The sequence below is a fragment of the Dermacentor silvarum genome, chromosome 11, assembly GCF_013339745.2.
Source record: "Dermacentor silvarum isolate Dsil-2018 chromosome 11, BIME_Dsil_1.4, whole genome shotgun sequence".
In the NCBI taxonomy this organism is placed as follows: domain Eukaryota; kingdom Metazoa; phylum Arthropoda; class Arachnida; order Ixodida; family Ixodidae; genus Dermacentor; species Dermacentor silvarum.
The window spans coordinates 98624129-98647462 of NC_051164.1; the positions used below are offsets into that span (position 1 = coordinate 98624129).

Genomic DNA, 23334 nt, shown 5'->3' on the forward strand with positions numbered 1-23334 from the left:
GTTGTATCGTTTGAGTTCTTTCCGCCGCTCTTTTTCCATTTTATTTACTATATTTGGGCGGGGAATAATCTCAGTGTTACCGCCACCGAGTATCCGCCTGTCAAAGCTCCATGCAGCTGCGGTAGGGTCTCCGAGGCGACAAAAGTCCGGCCGGCGAGCGGGGCCGCTTGTTCGAAAGAAAGCGACGGTAGCGCTACCTTGATTTTCAATAAAACATGCCTCAGCGCAGAGCCCTCGTTGGACCCACTCCCCCAATCTAGTACACTCATGGTGGAGAAGGGGGTGAAATGGTGGGGGCGCTGCGTATCCCACGATGCAACGCGTGTCCTGCGCGATTATGAAGCTTGTGAATCATGGCTGTGGTCCAACAGGAGGCTGCGGCGCGCTCCTAGCTCTGCCGTGTTTTTGCTGCTGCGAGCTGTTGTTTTCTGTTCGCCCGCCTCCGCCGCGCTACCTAGACGCGTGCTGCGTGCCAAGTATTTTCTAATCTGGTGCGAGCCTTTTGTTTACGGACCAGCGGGTGAACCCGCGAGGGACATCGTCTGCTACACCTTTGGACCGCCGTCGTCGTCTGCACGAGTGTTGTGGTTACCTGCCTCGTCGCGAACTCGGGATTGCTTGCAGCCTCACGAAATCGCGGCCAACGCTAAATATGCGTGGGTGAGACAAGACGGACCACGTCGAAGGGTAAACATGTGCTTTTGGTCGTTCCCGCTCTCGTGTGGAGCCGGAACAACGTGCTCCGTGCGACATTCGGGTGCCTCGATGACCGAACGCCGTGCGTCGACGCGCTGCCGTGCGTGCAATAAACAGCGAGCGCGGTTTTTTTAGCGCCGTCTTCGAAGTGGTAAACTATCCCACCGACCAGCTGCACCGACCGAGACGTGAACGGAAACGCTCTGTGGCGGAAACGACAGTGGAAAGTACGCGATAGTGAAAAGAGTTGAAAACGAAAAGAAAGCAAAACCGACAACTTGCTTGGTGCGCGCAACATAGGCGATCGCTCGGCTTCCCCTCCTTCGCTGTACGTGTGTGTGTGTGCTTTCTTTCGTTGCACTTTTGTTTGTGTTACTCCTGTTCCGGCCGGAATTTTTCATTCGCCTCTCGGTTTGACGGCGCGACCGACTTGCTTCGACGATGGCCTTCGCCTCGAACAAGTTTCAGCGGTGCTTGACGGAGTCAGGTGAGCATGTTTCCTTGCCTCCAAGCCCCTTGGGCTCTTTTGAGCAGCGGCGGCTGGCTGTATCTGAAACTCGCATAAATTGTCCCCGCGCGGGAGTTGAAGTGGGGTCGGCCGCTGCCGCAATTGTCGCGCCGCGGAGTGCTTTGCATGCGTGTACCCTGTCCAGACGATAACGAGCTATGCGTCCTTTCGCCCTGCTCGCCAACAGCAAGAAAAAAAAAAATGCAGGTTATCCCGACCGTATCGCGATCTAAAACTGCAGGCCTTTCTGCTCGTCCAGCAGTGCAGTCTGCGCACGCACCGAACGTGAGACCCGCACGCGGTTGTTCCCGCTCGGTACCAATCAAGCCGTACTACTACGTACGTCCATCCGGTTACGCGAGCTTGGGTGAGTATAACGGAAGTGCAGCTCGTATTACGCGATCTCGGGCATCGTCGGCATGTGAGTGCGAAGAATCGCGATCGAAAGTGATTGCACGGCCCATTCATTCCACTGCGCGCGCCGATAGACGTTTGCCTTTTCGCATGATTGGCCCCGCGAGCAGTACGTCGGCCGTGACCGCGGCGCAACATCCCGGGCTCGTGATGCATTCAAGCAACGCGCACGTTACAAAGCGTGGTTCACGTGCTGTCGTCTGTTCAGGAACACAGTCGTTCGCGATCGGTCTTTCATTGTTGTCGTCATCTGCCGGCGATGTGTCGAGCGTTGTGGGACGTTACAGATGCAGCCTCGGTTGCGGTCATTAATTCCTACGCTAATTGGACGAACGACGGCCGTAGGCTTCAAGGTTGAGGGTGCACGACCTAGCTAAGAGCCGCATAATCGCACCAGCAATCACTTGCAGCCGTGGCAGGTGTCGTTGAACAGCTTGACTTAGCATCTTTATCTTGTATGCAGCGGGAACCGATATCTTCACTTCTTCTAGTGTGCTAGGTACATGTAATTAATTTTGATTTGCAGCTGCTAAGGTAATGATACCCTGAGAAACTGTAAACATGCACAAACGCAAGCTAGTACTGAAAATGTTTCAGAATTAAGGTGCCCCCGCCCCCTTTCCCCAACTGTGCCCAAATAACCTCTTGTTGCTGCGCCTCAGTCCAATATCACCAAGATGCTATATTGATGTGTTTTTCATTTGGTTATATGTGAAGTGTGAGAAAGAAGATGCAAAGACAACATACCTCACAAAGGTTTGCCTTTGAATGAGTGTGCCAACTCATTACAAAAGGCTCCTGTGGGTGGCCCTTTAGTTTCTGCCGTTCCCCCAACCGCCTAAATCACTGCCGCTAGGTTTAAAATATTAACAATGATGAACGAGTTACATAAATCTAGCCTGGCCTCGCATTCTGACTACCATCACCTACTATTCTCTTGGAGCTGTAAATTCTGTCCTACAAGAAAATTGGAGGTCACACTAACGAGGCTACGCTGCCACATCCCGACACGAAATTTCTATACACACACGGCTGGTTTGGCAGCATCTCCTTTGAACTAGAAACAATTTACGACTTTCTCCTTGTATACCAACGATTTTCCTCAGTAAGGAGAAGGGTGCTCGAGGTCCCTATGCTTGGCCTCATCATGAACGTCCCCGTATTGCTTTCGTTTGAAGCTTCCACATTAGGGTACAGCCACCAGAATGTTTGCACAGTGATGGAGACTATTCTTGATACCAATCAGCTGCCTTCCGAAAAGGGTCAATTATAATAATTAATTACCTATTTTTCTATTCACTTTAGCATGATGACTGTTCCATTTTGAACACTGACCAGAATACATCTTCTAGTATTCTTTTTCTTTGTAAACTTTTTTCATCCATTTTCTCCAAACCACCCAATTCTTGGAGGATCCCACACGGTGGGTATGTGCCATTTGTGCAGAGGAACAACATCATCATCTCTGCTGCTTTAGCCACTGTGCTGGGGCCACTGCTTCAGCGAAAACAATAGAGTGCAGTGTTCGAAGGTTTTGTTTGTCAGTTTCTCTACTAGTCGGTCATTCTATTGCACTGCCCTGGACAAAACCAAAGCAAACCCACCTACAACAAAACTATTGCAAGCCGGTATGCTTTCCGTTGTGTTAACCCCTTTTGTTGATCGAACCAATGTACTTTTACCAAGAGAATGATCTACGTGTTCTGTGCATTGTTTCCAGCACGCACTGCGTGCATTGGCTGTTGCAGTCAGCTCATTGTTATCAAGCCACTTGCGCAGCTATCTCAAGATGAGCAGCACAGGGAGGCAATGCATAGTTCATGCGTGTGGCAACCTTGCAGATAGGAAAATGGTTGTTTTCCTTGGTACCCTGGCTGCTATAAGTAGCTCACACTTCATCGTGCCGTGCCGTCTGATAGGAGCGCGTGCGCAGATTTGCAAGCTCCTGGAAAATCTTTTGACCAGAAAGCACAGACTAACTTTTCTGAATAGTGTCTTTGAGATGCCTCTAGAAGTTGCTGAATGTCATATGCATTTAGTCCGAATGAGACTAAGGGGTAACGGAATGTGGACACTTGAATTGATTAACAGCACATGAACTGGGGAAGTCGCAGCCTGCAAGTAATGTTTCAACAAGGGGCCTGGTCTTCGTCAGGACGTCATGACCGCGATGAAGGCAAGTCCACTTATCGTAATGTCGGCTCTGTGCTGGGACCTAATCAATTATGTAGCTAATCTTAATTTATAGATTGTGCTTATGAAGGTTTAAGGCTTAATATAGGCATAAATGATGGAAACAAAACAGTCTGCAAGGAGGCTCAGATGCTTTTGTGTACTGTACTAAATGTGATGAATTAGTGTGCATTCTTGCACAACAGCATGATAAACAAAGAGGACGTTTCCATGATGCATTGCCTGGCACCTTGGCATAGGTGCAGATGAAGCAAGTTCCTAGGGCATTTGTTCCTTGTATTCAGAACTTCACTGAATTGAGTTGATTGATTGTTGTCTGGAAAGGATCTAATGGTGGGTTTTCCTCATCCTGGCAAATGTGTTTTGTCACGAGCATGTCTTACGGAAGGTCCTATCATGAGAGCATGTTTTACTGGCCACATAACGCAATCACCGAGTTCCATTTGTTCTCTTGTGCAACTGAGCGTAATCTCATAAGTGGGAAGCACTCTTACAATCCTTGCGGTCTGCCAGAAGTGTGATGTTACACTAAACAGTATCACCAGTATTCGCTGGTTTTATCTGTGACCAGTGTGCATGAGGAATTCACATAGGCTTTCATTGAGAGTGTTTATTTTGCCTAGCTTTGCTCTTTGTTTTAAAAAAATCCCACATCTGTAGGAGAGATGACAGGGGGTGCGCGCGCAGGTTTTTGCAGCCTGTCTGCGACCTTACATGCTGGCTGCATTCTTTGCTGCTGCGATACATCATTCTGTGCGTCATTTCTCTTTTTGTTATTGCATTGTGCAAGGGCAAATTTTTCAAATAGGGCTTGTCTTGGGCCCTCCTGCCTGTTCTGAAGCATATAAAACACAGAATGGCTTTCAATATGCAACTGCTCAATTGATTTGAATGAATCTTATTCCGTTCAAAAGAAAATTCTATGTTAAAATGGACTTTTCGATGCAGATTCTTCAGTTAGGTTGTGAAATGTTTGAAGAACTTTCATGAAAATCACAAAATGTATTAAAAAAAAACGTAGCTCTACCTTCGAAAAAAAAAAAAAATCAATTGAGAGAAGATATATGTAAACCGTACCGGTTAGAGAATCCAAAGTGGGAGACTTTGATGTATCACATGTCACTATAGACCTTTTTGATATACTTTATGATATAGGAAATATGCTATTCATTATATAATTTGATATATAGTGTAATATATCAAATATAGTATGAAATATATCAAATGTAATATATATTCTTTTAGAGCACTCGTACATATAAATGTCAATTTTATATTGTGATTTTTCTGCTTTAAACACTCTGTAATATGTGCTCTTTATGGATATGCAACACCCCTTTTTTCTTCATTTTGTTACACAAATCTTTATTCAAGCATGGATTCCTTTGAAATGTGGAAAACATTGTCTATTTTCATGCTAAGATTCAGAATCCTGCCCCGACACTAATTAAAAACTGTATTTTTTAAACTAACAAATTTAGTTAAACTCCTCTAATGCCCAACATAAAGGAAAATTATAGCTTGTTCATCTTTATTTATGGCCATAGAATACACATTTGTGCAAGAAAAATAAGTAGAATCTTAATGGAGTAATGACCTAATAGTAATTAATCAATTACTAATTTGTATGTTGAAATAGCTACAACTGAAAACTCGTTCTTGTGTATCAAAAATGCTTCTAGTGCTATATAATGTGTTAAATTTCCTACACTTAATAATTTTGAGATATTAAACTTGGTGTAGAAAAAATTATAAGTTGGGCATTACGGGGTTAAATTAGCTGATCAGCAGCCTGGTGAGATCGTAACTGAATTTCTAGTGAATTTGAATTAAGACATCGTAGTTCGCTTAAAGCTAGGGTGTCCTTTTGAAGACATTTACATGCTATGCACGTAAGCAATAGCCATAGCAGGCTCAAGCTTACCAAACTATTTCACAGTATGGTTTTACATGTACCCATTTGATACATATGATGGCTAAACCTTAGATCACTGGCTTCATGGTTCAGGGTAGGCCTTCTGGTCTGTTTCCTGCTGTGTAGCACTACTTGGCAAACATTCAGTTATGCCTATGCTTCATGCACGGCAGGCAATGCTACCAAGAAATAGTGCTTCACGTATGCTAGAGAGATGTCGTTTTGCATCATGTAATTTCATGTAATATTAATTCACACTCTTATGTCACCAAGTGTGACATATCTACATGGAAAGCATCGCAGATCTGAACCTATTTACCACCTAAAGATGGGCGTGACACGTTCCTGTGACCAGTGGCCAACGCACACTTCCTGCAATCGTGACCGAAGCATAGTATGTTGCTCCTTGCATGCACCCAGGTGCACAAATAATGCATAATTTTATGTAGCCTTGTAACTTTACATGCGGTCATTGTAACACATGTAGTAGCTATTCCGTAGAAGGCGTCGCAGATCACAAAGAACTTCACTGCTAACTGTGCGGAGTGAGGCTTTTATGACCGTAACACTTTCCTAGCTCCTGCACCGTTGCTTGTTAAGCATGAAATGGAGCCCAATGTGAAGATGGGCTTCAACTATTGCAGCCTGCATGGCTAGTTGTACGAGTTGCTATTTACTGGCTAGTTACGTCCCCATTGACTCAAGCCAGTACAGCCAAAAGTTACTAGCCCTTCATGGAACCACTGTTCAGAGCAGAATACTTTCTGCTCCAGAATACATCATCGCATCAATGTGGTTGAAACTTTTTTTTTTTTCCACAGTGAAATTACACTGGACACCCCATTTATATGTTGACTTACTGCATCTTTGGAATGTTTACGTGAGAAAAGTCCTGTTTCCATGATTTAGGTTGATTTAGTGTGGCAACTTGTGGTATACTGCAGTAATACTTTGTTTCGTGACGCATAAATGCCAGTAATCTTCAATTTGACATCCCTATGTAGCCAAGGTAACTTTCCATACACAGTCGGTTTAGGTTTGTTCTATTATTATTGTTGTTGCCTTGATCTTTCACTTGTTTGACAGGTTGCCTTAACCTTTCACTTGTTTTAATTTGTGCAGCGCTTGTTGACATGCCTTTGTTGACAGCATTGCTTTCATGATGATGACATACATAGAATGCAAAGCATCACTTTTTGCCATTTATTAAAACAAACAAACAAAAAAAAAACATTTGAAACCACTACCCCTCCTCTCCCTTTCCCACTACACGTGTGTTACATACCTGTAGTATTTATTTTGTCATTGAAGTTGCTAACGCTGTATTTGTGTGTGACTTGCACTCACGAAGATGCAATGCGTATGCATTGTAGTGATGTTTGCATAATAGGAGATTATTAATTTGCCACAAGATGAGTTATATAAAATCTAGCCTGTGCCTTCCGTGTTATTCATTTTGACAGTTACCAACTATTTCTCATTTCCTCCTAGCCTCTGTCTTTCATGGCACATATTCTCAATGCCTTGTAAATTTATGTGCAATTGTGAATGCTAGTTGTTATAAGTCTGCAAATATTTGGTCAGCCATTGTTCTGGCACTGTCGGCTTTGCATTACTGGTATTTTGCTGGGCTAGTTGGCCAATTGTTTGGCCAGGAACATGCATCAAGCAGCTGCATGTCGCTATCCATTTCGCATGGTGCAAGCCTTGTGCGAGACAAGTTCACAGCGCTCTCTGCATTTGTGGGAGAGGCAGGTTGCAATGCTCGTTGAGCTGCGGGGTTCATTTTTTTGTACTAATTGGTTTAAGATTCTTAAGGCTCCTACAATTAAAAAAAAAAAGAAGCACTTTTACCGTGAGAGGAGGATTGACAAGCCAGAAATGCAAAACAAGAGATAGAGAGGGCGGGGAGAAGGAAAGGCAGGGAGGTTAACTAGACTTCTTCCAGTTTGCTTGTGGGGAGGGGGAGTAAAAGAAAGAGAGAGAGAAGACATAAGTCTTGATTGCACTTTCACATGCACTAAGCCAGGTGCAGCATATCTAAAGACGGGCACCAAAGTCTGTCGTCGCCTTCAGGCACTCCAGAAGAGCTCGAGTGTCTCTCTGGGCTGATGAGCTGTGAGGCCAGGCTCCCAAGACGGGTGGCGATGCTGCCTTGAAATTCTTGCACCGGCTCGACGTGGTGTCATGAATTTTGACCACGCGTGCGCGAATCTAGTTAAATTTTTATGAGTAAGTTCATCATTTTTTAAATTTGTATACTGAATTGTATCCCACAAGAGCTAAAGTCTAAATGTAGCAAATTTCAACAACTTCTATTGGGCCACGACAGCCTAAATATGCAGAAATTAGTTAGAAATTTGTGACGTCACACTGATCTATCGGAGTTGGCCAAACGTCGCGGCCACCTTCGAAGTCATGACGTCACGACCCAGTCAACTCCTGAGAAACGAAACTGACTCGTGGAAAAGTTACTAATATACTGTAGTAAATTATTTATGGCGTTCTCAAGCTTGCCTGCAACCATATTGCATTAGAAAGCTCAATTTCTGCGCTTTCCAATGACATTTAGTATTATCGATTAGCCTGAAGCGTTACCTGACGGCGATCAAAACAGCGTGAGCAAAAAACGGCGTTCTTGCAGTACTAGCCTCCGTTGTACCGCCTTTCCGGCAAAACTGTTCAACAAAATGAAGTTTGCTGTGCCTTTAAATGAAACGTTATACAAGGTTTCTAGGAAGAGATATTGCGTGTAAATTAGAAATGCATATAGGCTCCAATAAAAATGGACAAAACAATAAAAGTTTATGAATCTTGTTTCAACGTAGACCAACAATATTTAGTGGTTTTCTAGGCTACAGTGTACTGATCATCTACACGAAGTTCTTTTGTGTTCTGATGAACAGTTCATGAGCTATTATTACTTCAAATTGGCAATTCATGGCTATACTTGGTCACGCATTACCGAAGAAGGGACAAAACAATTCAAGCTGATACTCTGAAATTTTCAATAATCAAGCAGCAAGCCCTTCTCTCGGATTCTATGAAGAGAAAATTGTCTTATGTTTATAATTAGGGAATCTACAAGGGAGCAGTGAACTTAGCTAATTTTTCTGCTCGCTGCAGCACCGTACAAATTGACATTCTTTTTCATGTATACACGCTAATTCACAACGAGTGTTGCACGTTTCTAGAGCCATACAGTGTCTCGTAATTACTAGCACTCACGAGTTTTACTAAGCAGTTCTTGAAACAAAAGATTACCATCTCATAATCTCGGCGTAAGGGATCCCGGTTGTTGCGTAGCTCCGTTAAATCCACATTTGGCACCAGTAGAAACGTACAGTGGAATTAAGCAAAAGCCAATGGCGCATGTGGTTCGTTCGCCTGCACGGTGTAACTCCTCAGACATTTACTAGCGTGCCGCTGCATAATGCCTGCGCTGCAGGGATTTTGAAACGGGGTGCACACGGCAAAGCGCGTGGCGGTGTCGGATATAAGCAAATCCTTTCCGCTGTCTTTGGAAGCCGGGTATGAACCGCCCTGCTTGCGAGAGCGTGACGACTGCGATATGGTGCGACGCCGGAGTTTTCTTTCTTTTTCATTTTCTTCTTGATCTGCTTAGTTTCCCGGAATTTAGCCTCGGAAGATGTGCCATCTCCTCTCGCGGCCCGATAAAGGAAGGGGGTTCTCTGGCCTAATAATCCCTCGAGGGGGATTTTGCTTTTGCGGGTGGAGTGCAGCAGGAACGCAAGAGCGTGCCGGATTTTGTTGTTGGGCGGGATGAGCCGTGGATGAGCCCCGCGTCCTCTTCGGGCTAAACGCCGCCATATACGGAGGACATTATAAGCGCTTCCCGTGTGTGCTGCAGCTTAATTTGGGTGCAGCGCGAGTGTGTTTTGTTGAGATAAGGCTAGTGGGATCCAGAGGGAGCGCAGCACCCTGCCCTACTGCGCATGCTCGTACTTGCGTGTGCACACTCACTCACTCTCGCGTCAATTCTGGCGCTGCTGTTCTACACACTAAACAATGTAAATGTTTATAAAGGTCCGCATTTTCGCCCACATTAATGTAACGGCGGCGCTCTTCACGTGGCAGTAGTTAATATGGCAAATCAGGTTTGATCACAGGAAATTTTTCTTTAACCCTTTCGTCGTGCTACAAGAGTCCTTCCATGTTTTCTGGCGCTACTGTCGGGTATATACGGATGACCATTATTCCCTCTCAGTAATGCTAACATGTATGCGCGCGAGTTTGGATGTTTTACACGTATGCCGTCAGGTCTAAAGTTGCCATCGATATCGGAGTTAAATCATACGGACTTAAAACCGAACCACGGTGCCATAGGAGCGAACCTTCGGCACCACGTGGCCTGAAGATATAAGAACTTCACTCGGGCTCTGTTGCGAGGGTCCTTTTGACTCCACGCTCTGAGGAGGTCGTCATGCCGGTCACCGCGCAGGCCAGACGGTCTGAGCGAGGCCGTATATAATCATTCCGCGAAGCAGCTGCCTAGCTTTCGCTCGTGTCACGCCAGCTTTGGACAGCGCTCGCCCATGAATGTGGGCAGATCACGAAAGCCGCTTCCGAGCCGGAAAGGGGTATACTGCCGTCTAGTCGCACGAACAGTTGGGAGTAGAACGCCACGAGAATGCGGTAGGTAGCGCTGACCGGACTGCTGTATAAGTCGCGGTCGAAGTCACTCGACGACAAAAAGCAAAATGGCGTGAAAAAAAAGAGAGAAAAGGTGGTGAAAGGAAAGAGATGATTGTGTAGAGAGTCATTAAAGCGCACGCAAGATGGTGAATCACGCGAGGAGGTGATATAAAGGCGATTTATTCGAGGGAGCAACGCGACGAAAAGGAATGCGCGCTTGAACCAGTTTCTTTCAAGGCGATCGAAAGAAAGTTTACATTTCATACTTACTTACCTGTCGACGCTTGTAAGGGAAATTTCTCTGATCCAAGAGATGTGGCGGGGAAAGGTGGGTGCTCTGAAGGCGCATCGCCAATGCAACTCAGGCTCCAGGTCCGGGCCATTTGCGTTGCGTTGGGGATGAGGCTTCGGGGCGTTCACCCTCTTCGTTTCGATTCATTCATGCAAGGAAAGCTAGAGAAAACTAGCATGATGAAACATGTGAAAGCAACAGTGTTTATTCGCCTTCCGGATTAATGTAGGGATAATTCATTCATTCATTCATTCATCTTCGCCCCGCGGCTCCGTTTTCAGCGGTTAATATTGCTCGAGTCCTTCCAAGCCATTAGCCGCACGCGTGCAGAGGACTTTGGCCATTCCGCATGTCCAGCGATGTTGTGTAGAATTGGAGCTCAGCGTTTGAGCTTGTATAATGACGGTACATTTTAACGCGATAGCGTTTAGGTCCCCGTGTCGCAGAAAATCCGGCGTCGGCAACCGGCGTGTGATCGCGGGTGGCGGAGAAAGTCATCCAACCACATCGACCGCACAGGCCCTCCAGGTGGTGCAAGGTTTTGGTGAACAAAAATTGAATTTCTCACAGTGAAATTGTTCAGAAAAATGGTAAAGTACGACTTCAGCATTCGGCGTCGGATTGTAATTTTAATGTACGAGAAAAATTAATTCTGCTGCGAGGAAACTCAAACATTTCTACCAGACCTGCGCGCGTCGGGGCAATAGCAAACAATTAATAAAAAATAAAAAAAAGGTTCCTGGGGCCTTCACATTTTTATATAAGACCACTTATATTGCCCCTGGAAAAACGTAAGCTGGCTTTCCCACGTTCAGTGTTGCAATGAATGAAGCCTACTTGCCGTATGCGAACGATGCGATGCGAACGGGTTCCGATAACACTATCGCGTTCTACTCTTAAAGGCGAAGCTTAAGCGTCCTCCAACTTTTTTATTGAAGCCGTCAGTGGCGATGTTGAGCAGTCATGCTTATTGAGTGCACGAAGGCACTAAGTATTTCCGGACACGCACAGTCATTGCCAATTCGGGCATTTGTAACGCAATATTTTCTTAAAAACGATCATGCAGTTTGGCAATGTAACGAAGCCGTTTGAAGCCGTAAGGACGTAGTCTTAGGCTCATCCATGTACCATTACAGTACACTCTAGTATTATATACAGGGTTTTTTTTTAGCTGCACCAAATTTTCAAAATTAGAAAAATGTAAATCTTGGTCACGTTATGTTTACCATTCGAGTGTACGGATTGATGGCCTCTAGATACGCTAATTACGTGCGTAATTCGTGCGTACTTCGCTAATTACGTGCGTAATTAGCGAAGTTACGCTAATTAACTTTCTAATTATCAACAATAGGTGGCTACAACAAATGAGTACTTTGGGGCCCGTCCTCGACACTACCTATGCCAACGATCAAATTTTGAATAGCGCTGTTCGTGTGGGAGCTACGCGACCAATTAGTTCCCCTTGCAGGCTCCTTGAAACCGAAACTGGCCTCAAAAAGAGCGTCTGTGTCGTCGATGTCGCCGCCCCCCTGCCTTTCGTCACGTCTCCGAGGTAAGCGCCGGTCCGGCCCGCGAGCAGATTGCGTTATCTCCTTGCTATCTGCGGCGTTCGCAGTCGACGCTACAGATTGATATGACGCCGTGCCTGTAGTATCTAAAAGCCCAAGGATCGGGGTTGGCGCTACAGCGCAACGTGGCACCCGACGGAATGACGAAGTAAGTTTGGCGGCCCGCCGGCATTGAAGCGTTAGGCCAACGCCGCAGACAGCAAGGACATAACGCAAGCTGCTCGTTGGACCGGACCGGCGGTGACGTTGGAGACGTGACGAAAGGCAGGGGGGGCGGCGACATTGACGACACAGACGCTCTTTTTGCGGCCACTTTAGTGGCCGCAAATTTCACAGCCGTAATTTGTGGTGCGTATCAAGAAACTACCAAGAAAGAAAATAAACTTCCTTGCCGAATGCGTGGTGTAGGACTGCGTCGCCACAAGCGATGCAGTCCTATACACCACGCCTTCAGCGTCACTACACCCACTGCCGAAACGGCTGAAGAAGTGGCCATCGCCCTGGCCACTCTAGATCCCACCTGTCACACCATCGTGTGTAACTCTCGCTCAGCCGTCACTAACTTCAGCAAAGGCCGCATTTCTCCTCAAGCTCTTCGTATCATTCGGCAGGCACCATACTCTAAAGACAGCATGATCTCCCTGACATGGATCCCGACCCATGCGGGCCCTGTCCACCCACACCTCCCCAACCTCAACGAGGTTACCCACTCCATTGCGCGAGGCCTATAGTCAACCGCGCCGGAGACGCTGGAGACGAGTTGGACACCAGGGACAATCTGACTACTTATAACGATCTCGTTAAGGCATTTTACCTTAGTCGCCGAACCTCCCCCGCACCTCACCTCAAGTTCAGCCGGGCGCAGGCTATATATATATACCACCGTGCGTCTGCTACAAACAAATACGTACCCTTAACACGCCCGCCTCCACCTTATATTTCCTGAAGTTTACAGTACCCCCAACTGCCGGTGCTGTGGCACTCACCCGGCTACGCTTTCGCATATGCTGTGGGCGTGCCCAGCACAGTACACACACATTAACACCACGACCCTCTCGTCGATGTTGCGTGAGGCTCTGCGGAGCTCCGCCCTCGACGACCAAACCTGGGCGACCCAGCACGCCCGTGAGGCGGCGGCGAGGCAAGCCCTCGACGTCCCCTCATGGGAGGCTTAGGCCCGGCCATCATAAAGTGCTGGTTCTACAATAAAAGTTTATTCCTCCTCCTCCTCCTTGTCGAAGTGGGATTGGAACCTGCGTACCCCCGGTCCCAAAGCGAGCGTCGTAACCACTAGGCTATACAGCCGCGCTTGCAGAACATGCATTTATGCGAACCATATAATTGCGTTCGAGCGTCGTCGTCTTCTTCCACAGCTGGCGCGTTCGTACGCTCGTGCTCTGCGAGGTGAAGAGGTTTTGCGCGCTATGAGTATGTGCTATGAGAGCGAGAGAGAGAGCGACGCATTCATGGAGCGGGTCTCCTGGAACGCGGTGTCGGTGTTGCGTGCTGCGCTATGCAACGCGCAGTGACGGCCGTAAGTCCGACACGCGCGAAAAGAAGTTATCATCATCATGAGTAATAAAATGAAAAGTTCGCGCGCACTTCCGAAAAATGCTGGGCTATACGATCGCCCAGCTTCGCTGTTTCAAGCGTTGCGCGGCCGAGTGCAAGGTTAAGCATTTTTAAAAATCGCTCACGCACGCACTAAAATAAAGCATCAAGCTTGGAACCCTGATTCTGTAACACAGCAATAAAAATAGATATCACTATGACTCGTATCGTGCACTGGCATTCAGGGCTCACCTAGTGTTGTACTGTTCACAGCTATCCACTGTGCTTTTGGAAGTAAGCGGATCGTCACGAAGCGCAGCTCTTCACCGTGCTGGCTGTACGACAAAATGGCGTCCTCAGTGACGTCAGTGCCTACCCCCTATATTTTATTCAGCGAGACACATTTCGACGCACCAATTCCCAGGAAGGTAGGCAAAGCAGGCTCCGCCTTAAAAGCTGGTAACATTCGAGAAAATGCGGTGTGTTGGCGCTTTCGCCGAAAACATCGCGTACGCGTACACCCTGCAATAAAAAGGCAATTCTGCGCATAGTGCGCACGTATACGTTCGCTAAAACCCGCGCAAGCATGTCCTGCATGTGACAGCGAGCTGGCGACGCGAATGTAATGAGCGCGTCTGTGCGTTATATGCGAAGCTTTGTTCAGTGCTTTCCGTTTTTTTTTTTTGTTTTTTTTGTTTTTTTTAGATGCCACAATGCAGCCGGTAATTGAAAAGCGCGCAGTATTAAGCGCCTGAACGAACACGTGGGCGTTGAGCAAGGGCCCGCAGTTGCACCACAAGAAATGGGGCATGTTGCCTCGTTATAGATGTTTGGCTGAACACGCTGCAGCTTTTCAACAAGCAGGGGAAATTGGTTTCAAAAATTACTTGCGCTATCGAAAAGAAGGAGAATAAAGCAGTAACACAAAGGTCTCGCTAACTGGCGTCAGGCTCGTGGAAATCTCCTGACGTCATTTCTAAAACTTATTCCTTCTTTTTTTTCTTTGCTTATTGTCTTCATTGAAGCAGGACTTCAATGCGGTGAAACACCTTTTCTTTCTTTTTTAACGGAGTACGAAAACGTCTCCGATCTGTAGACAATGCTGTCGCTGACATGCCACCCAAATATTGTTCCGCCGTATGCAGCGGGGAACCTACAGTCTGGCATAATAGCCCGCATGTCTCGTCCCCCGCCTTTCTTTTTTTTTCCCCTCACCTTTTACGACGTCAGCGATGACGTTGCAGGCGCCGACCTCGAAGGGTTAGCTAATAGCTCACCGCGGACTGTACTGTAAGCAACTTTAAAGAAATGTACTTTAAAGGCCGATTTACGCTCGAGCCGATTACCGCCCGCCTGTCGCACTTGGCTTTTTAAAAAGTAAATGTGAATTGTAATAACGAATCTGCCTATTCTTTACCCGATTCTTCGACCGATAATTTTTAGTGAGGATGCTCCACACCACTCTTGGTGTCTACGTCTTCGTCATCCTTAGCGCTATATAACCGTGTTTCAGAATTTAAAATTAGAATATTCGAAACCTTCGAATAATGAATCGAACAGTGTCATATTCGGTTCGGTCTTCGAACCGAATAGTCACTATTCGTAAATGCGAATATTTTTTCGAATACTTTTCGAATATTTCAAAACGTCAACTGCGCCCACTTAAACATAAAATTGAAGCGAAAGTACGGCATATTTCCACCACCGCGGGCATAGTATATAGACATGTTTGCTCCCAACGGTCCATTTGTGCTTTGAATAAACATCGCTTCGTAACGCACATGTGTAATGAAAGAAACTTGCTAACTTTAAGAATACTAGGATTTGAGCATCGTTTTGTAGTAATTGTGATAACGGGTATTCATAATTATAAAACTATTCGAAAAGTGTTCGATATTCGATTCGATTCGCTTGTGGCACTGTTCGATTCGGTCTCAAAAATTCACCATTCGCATACCCGTAGATTTTATACTCGCGTTATGCGTTGTTGGCCCAGGCAACCGTGTTGCGCTTTCTCTGGCCGACGATTAGAGCCTTCGGCGTGGGCCCGTCCCGCGCATCGACCGCACCACGTGACCGCTCAATTGCCGTGCTTTCCTGGCGTACATATGGGCGCGACGTTTCGCGACGGCGAGCTTTTTTCACTCGCGGCGTCGCGAACCTGGGGCTTCACTGCGTGACTCATGTATCGGCGTCCTGTCGCAGTACGTGCACCGGCGAGCGGCAAGTGTCGCTCTGTGGCGCGATGCACGGACGCCGCCCGTGTGCTGCTGTTTCACAGCCACGCAGTGCTCGGTGGAAAAGGAAGGGGGGGGGGCGGAAATAGAGGAAAAGCAGAAACAAAGGAAATGGAGAAATAAAGAAAGAAAGAAAGAGGCAGGAAGCGGTGGAAAGAAAGAAGGACGTCTCGCTGATGAAATATATATCGTGTTAGTATTTGTTAGCTTTTTTCAATTTTTGAGCTGCATTCTGTAAACCTGTTTTACCTCTTCTGTGTGACCATTAACCTGTTATATTCTGCAAACGTGTTCTTGGATCTTCACGAAGTTTTGTATTGACCCTCCCCTGGTATATGTCTCGTGTGGAGACAGCAGTGTTTGTAGGTAATAATAAAAGAAATCCGAGGGAAAAGTAGGGAATGAATGAATGAAAGGGATTCCGAATTTGTATCGCGAACGCGAAATGGGGCCGGAGCGGAAAGGGGGTGGGGGCAAAACGATCGAGGACCGGTTATCGATACAATCGAATGCGAATATATCGAATCTGATAGGGGATATATAGGTGTTTCGATATATAGAATAAACATTCTTATACAAATATTCAAGAGGATTTTACTGCAGTTCGTAATACACAATAATTCGGTATATCCGGGTTCGACTGTATACGGCTTGTTCTTGTGCACAACACGAAGTAGCGCGCGCGCGTTAAGGTAAGTTCGAAAACACGTTGCTGGCATAGCCAAGGGGGGGGGGGGGGGGGGGGGTATGCTCAGCGCATGCGCATTCCAACCCTCTGACAGCCCTGTCGATGTCTTTCTTTCTTACAGCGCGTAAGCATTAATTTCGGCCACCGCTGTTGGGCTAGGTGACTCTCTCTCGCCACCCCCTATTCAAAGTTATTGTCATTGGCAATCGTCACTTCTTCCATCATCATCATTATCATCATCATCATTATTGCATGTCTACGCCTCCGGCGTATACCGGCATTTCGTAAAATGTAATTAGGTTAACAGACAGGCCAGAACTCTTATTTTCGCACTACCGTAATTCCCCGAAACGTTTCCCTCGCTTATACGCGTTGTAAAAAGGAGCGCTCGGCGCAAATTCTCCCGATGAGCCAGTCTGCTGTCGCGCTTGCTCGAGGAACCCCCTCTTCGCGTCATCGCTTAACGGCGGCGGGCGCCGCGGAGTGAGAGAAAGCTTTGGCTCCTCTTACGTCACGGGACTGTCTTTCTCGCATCGTCGTCTAAGGACGACGTCGCCGTGACAGCTTCCTTCTTTCTCCCTGCTTGCCTGTCATCTCATCTTACTTTTTTCCCTTCTTCCTGCCCCATCCGTGTCGCCTGTCGTCGCTAATGCGCGCCTTGACCTTTTTGGGCTTCGCGGAAGACGTCGCCCCCCCCCCCCCCCCCCCCCCCTCCGCTCGACTCTTCGACGCCTCGGAGTAGACTTTTTTTTTTTTTTTTTTTTTCTAGGAGCCACTGTGATTTGACAGCCCCGTGACACCCTTGAGGTTTCCTTCAAACAATTATCGGAGGGAGCTCTGGCCCTGTAGTGTCTACCGGAGCTGCAGACGTGGCGGGTCAGCTCCGCATAAGAATGATTTTTACCATGGATTTGCCTAAACTTCGTCCTTCTAGCTTCAAACGGCTTTGCGACATTGCGAAATTTGTTCATTTTCAATAGAGAGAGAATTAACCTTAATGAAAACGATGGCTAAGTGGCCTAAGCAGGGGCCTCGCGCACTAACTCCCATAAAGAGTTGATAGTTCGCCGAGCATCGGCCTGAGGGGGTGGCCGATGCCTCCGGCCATGCCTCCAGTGACGGTAATGCCGCGTCCCTTGTGTTTGTTTCAAGAAAGTATTGCGTTATAGCTTCAACGCTACGATTCTCCGTGTGGGCAGAGTGTATCATTGCCTTCTGCGTTTAAAGGTTTGTTGCTTCGACATTGAGGAAGATAACGGCAGATAAAGCGCAGTACAGGTAAAGCCGCGAGAACGTATGAAGCACGCCGAATTATCCATGTCATTCCCATGCTAGCCGAACGATCGCAGCGCCAGAGTTCCCTCTAGTGATTTTTGTAGGAAGTTCATATGCGTGCCGCGACCTGCATACGTTTGCGTGTCAGGGGGTTCTGAATATCTTCGCCCTATTTTCTCATATTTTGTTTTCATGTTTTTTGTTTTTTTACCAGGAAGAAGCTGTCAGTGCTCGCGAAAGCTGTGCTTAAATGAACACCAAGTCGCACTCATCAGTTAATTACGCTTTTACAATCACAACTCTGCTAATCCTATCGTGATACGATGTTCGGTGAAACCAGACCGAAAAAAAAAAAAACGGGGAAAAAATCAACAAAAAGACGGCTGGCGACAACGCTCGTCTCGCACTAACTCCGTGATGTCATTGATTTTGATAGCGTCGGCTCGGATCTGGTTAATTATAGACCCGAGGTTAAATTATCGGCAAAGAACAGCTCATTGCGTTCTAAGAGACCGAACTACGCAACCCAGGAAGTTCCCAGAACTTTTCAGTCGCCAAAAGGGCCCTATAACGAGAAAATAGTGAAATTCATTATGTCGCCCTGACGTACCAACTCTGAAGCTTTAGCGTTAAAGGAATGAAAGAAAGAAAGAACAACAAAACATGAAAACAGATAACTTCGGTCTTGATTTTCTCCAGCAATCACAAACCCTCTTCCGTTTAAGTTAATGAATACAGAATTTAGGAGGCGTGCCTTAACCAGTCTAAGCTGATTAAACGTTGCCTTTTAGCGTCGCTTTAAGCGGCTTCGTTAACAAAATGCGTCGGACTTTCAAGGCAGCGAACATACTGGTAGCGGAGAAGGCCGAGCCAGGTAACGAGCCATGATTTATAATACAAACGTAAAGCTTAGTGGATTCGGTTCTTCGTTTTCAGGAATCGCCGAGCCGCCCCTAAACCACCTCGCGCTTACTTCGTCTGGACGAATAACAGTTTGAGAAGAAAATCGTTTTATTCTTTCTTTTTCTTTTTAAGTCAGCGATCGATACATTCGTGGGTCGTGGGTATCGATTGACATGTACTTCTGTAGAGACAGCCTGGATTTTCAAGTAGTAATTTAGAACCACTCCACAGCAATTGATCGATGAAAAAAAAAAAATATATATATATATATATATATATATATATATATATATATATATATATATATATATATACAAAAATAAAAAGTATATATAAAAAATGCCTTATCCGAACTGAAGTGAAGTCATTACAACATTGAATGGGTTCACTGTCAGAGAATATTTCTGTAAGAAACAGGAGCCAATAAGAACCCGCGAAAGCTCTAAAGGGGATCGTAATCATCTTACGCAGTCCTTGCATTCTGCGCTAACGCAATGCGCTCGCTGTTTCCGGGAGTCGAACCCATAACCAGCAGCGGAAACACCTTAGTAACACAGCCGCCGCGACAGAGAGCTACAGAAATTTAGGAGCATAATCCGGAGCCTCTGTTCACCTCCGCCCTGTGTCCACGACGGCGTCTCTCATAAACGTGGTTCGAAGAGTTTATCTCTATACTTACCCATTCACTCAATCAATTCAATCAATCAATCAATCAATCAATCAATCAATCAATATCGCGCTGTCTTAACATTACCGGCCACAGGTGGTCACAAGTTAATCCGGAGCCCTCCACTGTGGTGTCAGTCAAAGCCACAGTGTTGCTTTGTGACGTTAAACATCATAAATGATGAAATGAACTGTGTAGCATTCTATTTGATGAATCAATGCGCCGTTATCGTGCATTTGATGGGGGAGGGGGGGGGGGTGCAGTCATTGTTTGGCGCGGCTTGACCCAGTGACGTCGGAATGTACGTAAAAGTGGACGGCGAGTGTGCTGGGGGTAGCCGTTGGACAATCAGTCTTTGTCCGTAGCAGTTATCTTAGTCGGTCGACGTTATCGCCCGAGTGCAAGGGGCGGATAATAAGACACACGCTGACTATCAAATGGTGCTTCATTCGGAGCAAAGGAATCTATTCATGAGGGCGGGTATAATTTACATGCTATAGCCAACCTCACAGTTTGACGCTGTGAGGATGGGACTATTTCTTTAGATAGTTAATTTCTCGTTATCTTCGTGTGTACATTTCTTGCCTGCGAATAACCTATCATTTGACGACGATAGTCAGCGGCCGTGTAATTATCCGTGTTGTGTTGCGTAGCCAGCATTATCTCTTTAAGGTGTCAACTCAGAGCGCGCGAGCATTCGAAAACGTCCGACAGCGAATCGAACTTTGTTATCTTTTCGTCAGCTGACCGAATTATCCCTAACGGTATCTTTGTCTCTGTGTGCAGTACTCGAATTCACGCCTCTTCCAGTGCTGTATGTTCCTCGGGATTGCACCGGACGAACATTTGAAGTTTATTTCGCATGTTGCGTTGCTTACTTGAAAATCGGCTTATGCTATTAGTCTTGCTAAAGGTTCGCTGTTTCTTTCGTTTTGAAATTCTGTTGTCGTTTCATTACGCTTTCTTTCATAGCTATATTATTCACTGCATGTCCATCGTGGGAAAACATACATTGACTCGCCGTGGTGGCTCAGTCAGCTAAGGCGTTGCGCTGCTGAGCACGAGGTCGCGGGATCGAATCCTGGCCGCGGCGGCCGGATTTCGATGGAGGCGAAATGCAAAAACCCCCGTGTCCTTGCGTTGTTGTGCACGTTAAAGAACCACAGGTGGTCAAAATTAATCCAGAGCCCTCCACTACGGCGTGCCTCATAATCAGAACTGGGTTTGGCTCGTAAAACCCCAGAAAGAAGGGAAACACACGCATTACTTATTTATCGGCTGTTCAACACCTTCAAAATCAAGCCATAAGAATAACCTGAAGCGGCTGATGTTCAATGCATTGGTTTGTCTCTTCACGCATGGTGCTTTATCGGTGCAAGAACTAAATAAATATTTTCTCGGCATTCTCATATACATAAATTTGTGAATGGAAATCTTCATTTCGTCTACTACACTCAAATCGGTTTCCTCGTCTACCATCGACCCGCTTTGCAACATTAAATAACTTCCTCTTACCTAAACCCAGGACCAATTGCGGCAGGTCTACTGCAAATTTTTTTCATCAGATTCATTTTAGAATTCTTTGCCTGCAGTTATTTCTTTTTTTTTATTTAAATATACCTTACAGGCCTCAACAGAGGCATTGTGTAAGGGTGGTCAAATATAAAAGTTTATACAAATTAGGATACCGCATAAAAAAAAAAAAACATAACAGCAAGATATGAGTAGTACAAAACTAGTGATCTCAGATATTAGATTACAAGACATTGCAATTCGGAAGAAATTATATGAAGTACAAGACAACAACTATGCATCATGGAACACAATAATGGAAATGCGCAAAGCTTTATACATACGCAAAAAAAACGAAAAAAAAAAAAAAACGTTGTATGAATCATGCGAACAAACGGGCGTGCTGAATGTTATCCATGAAGTGTTTGAGCAAGATGTTTGCGAAAGATGTCGTCATTGCGCCATCTTTAGGGCACTGCAGTCCCGTATGCAGTATTGAGAAGATATCCATCGTAATACTTGAAAAGGACTTGCGTTAATACTTGTTAAACTCATGGTTATTTCATGTTATTCATACTAACTACTTTCCCTTGTTTTATATTGTCATGCATGTTTGCTTCCAATTTGCATCAGCATTTTGTATAACTTATTTTCTTGCGTTTATACCACTGTTCACCACTCACCTATGCTCACCTGTGTACGGTCTAACAGGAGGTCTCGTTCTCAGTCTCCCGACTTCGAGATTTCCTTCTTCATTTATGTATTCTTATGCAGTGTATCACATGTGTATGCTGATAATAAATCTGAACTCTGAATAATGCCCTGTTCGATTCGGCCTTCGAATCGAATAGTCGGTATTCGTAAATACGAATATTTTCCGAATAGTTTTCGAATAGTGTAAATCATCAAGAGTGCCCAATAAAACATAAAATTGGAGTGAAAGCTCTATATATAGGTGTCGTCACGGCGGCAATAGTAGGCTTAGAATGCGAGAAGTTACGTTGCGGAATACACCGTTCAGGGAGTTGGGCTACACCGTGACTACACCGCGACCATTCGCATTCTCCGAAGAATCCTAGGCACGCTAAGAAAACTACGCTTCATAACCTGCAATATTATTACAGTGATTTGCTAACTATTGAATTTACTGTAGGATATGACCGGTGTTTTGTATTCGAGAACTATACATATTTAATCAATTCGATTTGCTGGCACTATTCGACGCGTATTCCATTCTGTCTCGAAAATTACTATAGCCCAGCTTCGCAGTCTTGTACACAGCTGAATTCAAAGGCTCCGCTTCCCGGCACCGCCCGTGCAGGCTATACTGCACCGCAGTGCTCTCATTCCCCTCGAAGGCGTTTGTCAGAAGCTTTATGCCGCATGGCCTTCGAGATTAGATGGTGCATGCCGCGCTGATCTCTGAGGCTATGTATGCTGTATAGAATTTTCTACAAAATCATTACTGGAGGGAGCTTTGGCGCTCCGGACTCTCGGATATCGTAAGAATGATAGGGTGGACTCGATGGAACGACCTGAAATTCGTTCTTCTGATTTGGAACGCCTTTGCCCATGGCTTTCCGAATCGATCATTTTCAAGCCGAGTACATTTCGCTGTACAAATGCAGCGGTTCGCCACGGTTCGCCAGAAATTGCCTTGCCGTGTTTAGAAGAAGAGAGAGAGAGAGAGAAAAAAAAAATAGAGTGCTTGCAATTTTAGACAGATAAAAGCGTATTAACGAATGCCACAAGAACGTTTGACGCCTCCTCAAGCACGGAGATTATAGATAACTCCGCGTTAATTCAAAGGTACTATATTCCGGACATTGTCACATTCAGCCGTGTCGTCGAATTTGGTAACGGCGCCATTTCGAGCCAATCAGAAGGGCCCACGGCAGCCCTCTGATTGGCTCGAAATGCCGCCGTTACCAAATTCAACGACATGGCGGAATGTGGCAGTATCCAGAACAGTGGCTCAAATCATCATTCTGATGGTAAGCTGAACGCTCGCAGCGCATGTGCTCCCCCTAGTAATTTGTGCGAGACGCTGTATGTGCTGGCAGACAGGGTGTTGCAATTTCCTCTATCTCTTCCTCGGCCAACGTTCCGCGTGTCCGTTCGCGCTCTTTTCGAAGCGTATATCAGATTCGTTCTGTTTTTTTTTTTTTTTTTTTTTCGTTATCTTCTTTTTTTTTTCTCCCTCTCGGCGGGAATCTATTGTTGCGTCGTTGACTCGTCGTAGATTGGGGCGTCCCTAAC

The 23334-nt window shown here is 46.0% G+C and overlaps 1 protein-coding gene across 2 annotated transcripts in view; it reads left to right on the plus strand.

Annotated features, from left to right (window-relative positions):
* Positions 1-347: 347 nt before the first annotated feature.
* The window catches only part of LOC119433579 (microtubule-associated serine/threonine-protein kinase 3-like), a 285069-nt gene continuing 262082 nt past the window's right edge, over positions 348-23334 (plus strand). For both annotated transcript variants that reach the window (XM_037700825.2, XM_037700827.2), the window contains exon 1: positions 348-1183. The gene's annotated coding sequence lies outside the window, so the exon portion shown is untranslated. The remainder of the gene's footprint in view (positions 1184-23334) is intronic.